The sequence below is a fragment of the Mesoplodon densirostris genome, chromosome 16 (genome assembly GCF_025265405.1).
Source record: "Mesoplodon densirostris isolate mMesDen1 chromosome 16, mMesDen1 primary haplotype, whole genome shotgun sequence".
NCBI classification, from domain to species: Eukaryota; Metazoa; Chordata; class Mammalia; order Artiodactyla; family Ziphiidae; genus Mesoplodon; species Mesoplodon densirostris.
This window is the reverse complement of record NC_082676.1, coordinates 66,714,481-66,720,512: the sequence shown is the minus strand read 5'-3', so window position 1 is coordinate 66,720,512 and position 6,032 is coordinate 66,714,481.

Below are 6,032 nucleotides of genomic sequence, written 5' to 3'. Positions count from 1 at the left end.
AACCCATGTTCCTCCAGCCCCAAGATGGCCCAGGAAGTGAGATCAGAGAGGCCCGTCAGGGGTTTCCACAGTGGGGTGGGGGCTGCGTGCCCACCGTCGGCTGGCCTGGAGACCCCGGCTCACCCCAGCCAGCGCCCACTCCCCTGGCACCCCTGCTCCAGCAGGGAGGGGCTGAGGGGAATGGGAGCTGGGGGCCCCCCGCAGGCGAGACCCTTGGTGGGGACGCGGCAGCTCATGGGGAGGTGCTGGTGGGGGCTGAGGTGGGGGCCTGGCCAGGGGAGGGGTCAGGGCCTGGGGCAGCCACTGTGATGAGGGAGAAGGAGGGGGAGCCGGCCCGAGGAGTGGACTTGGCCTGCTGGGCCTTCGGCCTTCGTCAGGTGGCACCTGGACCCAGGCCTGTGCGAGGGGTGGACGAGGGTCGGAAGAGGGCAAGCCGCCTCCGCACCGCCCGGCCCCGCTCCCCGCCTCAGCCACTGCCCGCTGTGTCTCTGACCCTCCAGCCACAGGGGCCCCTCGTCCCGAGCCCACCCCCACTCCCCACAACCCCGGTCCCCTCCCGGTCTCTGCTGGGCCAGATCCCCCCATGACCCCCTTCCTGCCCCTCCCCCAGGCCGCCTGGCTGCCCACCCGTTGGCCGCGGTGGCCTTCCTGAGGCGGGTGGTGTTGTGTTCTCACTTGTGAGGCATCCCTGTCAGAAGCACTTAGTGTACAAATTAGCCGCGGCCTCCCGCCTCCTCCGCACGGCTCTGGGCTCTGGGCGCTGGGCTGACTCTCCCGCCTGCCCTGGGCGCCCACCCACGACGGAGCAGCGGGGCTGGTCCCGCTGACCACCTCCTCTCCCGGGCTCCTCTCTGGGCCCCCGACCTTGACCTGGACAGGGGTGACCGCAAGGGGCGGGCGTCTGGCGGAATGTCGGGGTCTCCCACTCCAGGCCCGGCACCTGCGTCTGCCCCGACTGGCAGGGTCAGTGTCGAGAGCCGTGGGGGACAGACCCAGAGTACGCACAGGCTCTGCAGCCCCCGCCCGCCCCGCCCGCTGGCCGGCCTGCCACTCAGGCAGGGAAAATCGCCTGTGACAGGCCCAGGAAGGCTGGGCCCCGGGGGCCGCGGAGGGACTTGCGCAGCTCCTCTTCCAACATATGGTTGCTGTCGGCCCCGGGCGCTGCTCTGCCAGGGCAGCTCAGAAGCTGGGTGGGGGCTCTGGGTTGGGGCTCGGCGGCCTGAGCCATTCCTCCCACTTGCCTGGCCAGGCTGCTCCCTCAGTGATTGGAAAGGCCCCTGCCCCAGCTGGCATGCCTCTCATAGTGGGGAGCTCACTCCCACTGCAGCCCCTCTTGGCGCCTCCAGAGAGCGTCCAGGAGCCTCTCCATCCCAGGGCCTGAGGCAGATGGAGGATCAGATCACACCCCACCCCACCTCACCCCAGGGTGGCCGCTAATCAAGCATGCAGGGAGCGCCGGGCCGGGTGACTTCCAGAGGAGGGAGCTAATTGGGGGAGGGGTGCAGTGAGCAGGTTTGGGTCCAGAGGCCTCCTGGGGTCCCAGGTGCCAGGAGCCTCCCAGCCAATGCCCTTTCCCTCAGGGGGGCCCGCTCCACCCTACATATCTGGACCAGCTTGGGCAGCACTCCCATACACTCCCTGGAGAATATCTGGGCCCTGCATGTGCCCGCCATGGGCCACACTCCACCCACCCCTCAGAGGTTCATAGTGGAGTTCCCCAAACCTGCTTGCAGCCCTCTCCACACAGTCGGTCACCCAGCACCATCTCTCTGGCTCTGCTGCTCCCTCACAGACCTGCTGTGAACCTGCTGTGGCTCCCCAGTGCTCTCAGATTCACTGGACTCAGACTGGCACCCAGGGCCCTCAGGTGTGACCCTGCCCCTCTGTGGGTTTTTTGAGTTTTTAAAAATTATTTATTTATTTATGTGGCTGTGCTAGGTCTTAGTTGCGGCACACAGGATCTAGTTCCCTGACCAGGGCCCCCTGCTTGGCGAGCTCAGAGTCTTAACCACTGGACCACCAGGGAAGTGCCAACCCTGCCCCTTTGGACCAAGTCGTGGGTCCCTGAGGCCACCTCAAATGGGCAAGGAGAAGGAAGTGCCAAGGATAACTCACGCACTGGCCCGTGGAGGGGCCCTCAGACACTCTGAGGGCTGCCATGTGTCCCAGAGCTCATCAGCGAGAGGGTGAATATGAGCCATGGCCATCATCCTGCATGGCACTGACCCCTCCCAGTGGCTTCTAGACCCTGCCTAGAGGCTCTACCGCCTTCCCGCTACCCATGGGGTAAGCAGAGGCTGGCCCAGCCCCGACACCTGTCCTGGTGAGGCCGTGTGTGGACACTGAGGGGAGGAGACAGGCCTGCCCTAGGCACTGCACCGCCATCCCCCTGCCTTCCCTGGGCCCACTGTCCGTCCTGCCCATGTGCCCCTGGCGCACAAGTACCAGCATTAATGGAGGTGACAGGCGGGCGGCCTTGGGCAAGCAGGCAGAGGACGTTAATGGCCACAATGCCTCTGGCTGGGGGCAGAGGGAGGGGCTGCGTGTCCCCACCCCACCCTGCACCAGGACAAGCTGAGGAGAGAAGACTGCTCCCTAGGACCCCACTGGTGCCAGAAGCACCCAGAGACCAAGTCTTCCACCATCCAATCTGCAGACAAGGGGACTGATGCCCAAGGAGCAGGGGCAGGGGTTTCAGGGCTCAGGTCACATGGGGGACCAAGCCCCAAAGCTCAGGGATCCCTGACACTGCCTCAGGGAGCAGGGGCCACCTCCCCGGGCCCAAGCTTTCCCCAACATGTTGCAGGGTGGGGTCCAGTGGGTGGGTCATGACCTACCATCACGCCCCACTCCTGAGTGGAAAGTGGGACAGGCCCTGGGCACACTGTGTGCCAGCTGTGAGGGAGCAGATGTGCCTGGGAGTGCCTCAGGCAGAGAGCACAGGGGCACCGGGGCTGGCACTGCTGTCCGGCCTCGCCTGGCTGCAGAGCGGCAGACAGTCTGTGCACCTGATGGGCTGACCTGACTCGCACCCCCGTGTACAGGCCATTAGGCTGCAGCCATGGCCAAGCTCTCGGGACCCCTGGAGCAAGTTCAGGGCCCACCTGCACCCCTGGCAAGACCCCTCCTGGAAGCCCAGTCATGCCCCTCAGGTGCTGAGCCCCTTGGAGGTGCCGACACCTCTCCTCCCACCCAGACTTCTGGAAAGGCCCATCCACAGAGGCGGCCTCCACGGCTTCTGCTGAGCTGCCGTCCCTGGACTCCTGCTTTTCCCAACATGCTGAGGCCTGGCCTCCTCCCCGCTCTCTGGTGCTCCTTGGTCACCTGGCTTCACTGGGCTGTCCCCTCCACACGCTGAGAGGCCCCTCCCTTCCCTTGGAGGACGGTAACACCCTCCAACCAGCCCGACCCCTGTGCTGGCAGCATGGCCTCCCCAGACCCTCGGAGGAGTCAGCAGTTCAGGGCCAGGAAGCATAGAGCCGTCCCTGAGACCCCCACCCCCACTGGCTCAGGGTGACCTGTGCCCCCTGCCCTCTCTGGGCAGTGCCCAAGATAGGGGCCCGGGCCTGGCTGAGTATGTCCGGAGTGGGGTCTGTGTGCAGAAGGAGCAGGCCTCCCGGCCCCCACTCTCCACAGGGCTGCTGGCGTGACGACCGCTCAAGCTGTCTCCCGGCCTGGGGCTTCCTGCACGGTCAGCTGGTCAGCTGGGCCAGGCCAGGCGGGCAGAGAGGACAAGGCTGGTGGGCTGTGCCACCCACAGCAGTCCTCCAGACCCCCGCTCTGCCCTGTGGACTTTACGGGGAGAAATGGGGTCCCCCAGGTTGTGTCAGGGAAGGTGGCACTGGGCAGTCACCCTCACATCAGTGTCCTTGCACTGGGCACCCCCAGGATATGGCACCCTGCTCCTTACAGACGTCTGTCGTGGCTGACCAGAGCCCCAACAACTGGGCCATGGCCTGTCACCCTCCTGCACAGCTGGGGAAACTGAGGCCAGGTTCACAGGGCCCAGGAGGCACTAGACTCTAGACCTAGTGTTCTCCATCCCACAGACCGCTACTGGATACTCCTTTTTTCCCCAAAGCACCCCAGCCCCCCAAGCTGAGCTTGGGATACCCCAGGAGCCTGTAGCTGAGCCTACAGGGAAGGCCAAGTAGACCCTCACGGGGACCTCTGTGCCTCCACGGAGTGGGCCTGGGGCAGCACACACCCCTCCGACGATGGCAGACCCCACCCCATGCCTGAGATGGCACATCACTCATCTCTGGATTAAGGCACATTCCCCTGAACAAAGGCACAAATTTCTTGAGAAATGTGACTGGCCTGTCTTGAGTATCTGTGTCCACTTCTGGAATGGTCCTGGCTGGTCAGATGAAATTCCGCTAGGACCCAGCTGAGAAGTGGGCTCCAGACTGTTATGTTAAGTCTGGACAGTTCGGAGATCAACATGGAGCCTAGTACCCTGGGAGGTGGGGCTGGGAGCAGCTCTGGCCGTGAGGACATTAGGGGCGGGGGTTTTCTGGTGGGCCCTTTCCCAGGCCCCGCCTCATTCACCCGGGTCCTCCCAGGAGGGACAGCCAGTGGAGAGGAGTCCTGCCAACAGCAGGCAGATGCAGCCCTCCTTGGGCACCTGCCAGGGGAGTGAGGAGTGGGGGCTGGGGGGTGATGCTTCTAGAAAGGGGGAGTGAGTGCATGTGACCCTCTTTCTGAGCCGGTGGCCGTCAGTGGGCAGGACAGGGGTTTGGGGGTGCAGACCCATTCAGCCTCCTGTTTGGAGAAGAGGGAAGGGTACTGCAGGCAAATCTTGGCCAGAAAAGGAGGTTTGCTCCACCGTGTGTGCTGGGCTCTGCTGCCGGCTCTCCGCTGCAGCCCTCCCCGAGCTAAGTTCTGTCCCCTCCCGGGCTGGGCTGCAGCCCTCCCCAGGCTGGCTCTGTTCTCCAAGGTCCCCCTGTCCCGGGGCTCAGCCCAGAGGCCCTGGCTCAGGCGGAGGGGCTGTTAGGGGCCAGAGCCCTGCCCTGACGGATGAGTGCTGACGGCCCCACTCTCTGCGTCCTCGGCCGCTGACACCCCATCACACCGCTGCGGGGACCCCGGGAGACCTGGCTGCCTCTGCGCACCCCCGCGGCAGCCTGCAGGCGACGGGGGCGGGGACGGTGCCAGGAGCCCCTCATTCGGCAGCACACCTGCGTCTCCACTCTCGGCTCTGCCGCGACGCTGCCCGTCCCTGCCCTGCTCGGGTGGTGCCACTGGTGTCACCGGCCACGGCTCCATCCAGGAGTTGTCGGCGCGGCGGAGACTGCTGAGCCGGTCCCGGGCCCGCGAGGCCGGTGAGTGCGCGGAGGGGGCGACTGTGGGCAGGGAAGTGGGAGAGACGGGGGTGCACCTGAGGTGGCCGGGGTGGGGGGGGACCGCTGCCGGCGCTCGCGCCCCCACCCCCACCGCGAGCCCGGGTCGGAGGTCGCTGCGCCCCCCGGAGCCCGGCGCCGTGGCGCACGCGCGGCCGCTCCCGCCGCCAACTTCTGTAGGTGCGAGTCGGCGTCGGGGGGACGCGGTCCTTGGCGGAGGCTTCGGGGACACGCTGCCTAGTGAGTGACCGCAGACCGCGTGGGGGCCGCTCCTCAGTTTCCCAGGCCGGAGTCCGAGTTGCGCCCCGAGAGCTTGTGCGGGTCCCGCGGGGTGCGGGGTCGCGGCAGGCGCCGGGCGGGGAGGGGCGCCGGGCGGGGCGAGAAGTTCCCGCGGGGTCTCGGGGCCACGCGCTGACTTATCGGGGCGCCGCAGGCTCCGCTCCGTCCAGGGCGCAGGTACGGCGGGCACGGGCGGCGGCGGGTCGGAAGTTTGGGGGCCGCGGGGACCCGGCAGGGCGTGAGGGGCGCCGGAGTGGCGGGACGCCAAGCTTGTCGGGGCGCGGGCGGGGCAACCCCAGTCCCCACGTCCCCCACTTCGCGGCGTCCAAGCTCGGCGCACCGGGACCATCAGGGCGCAGCAGCCCCATCCCTGTAGGAGGGCGCCCTCCGGGCTTGTGTGTGGAGGGAAGC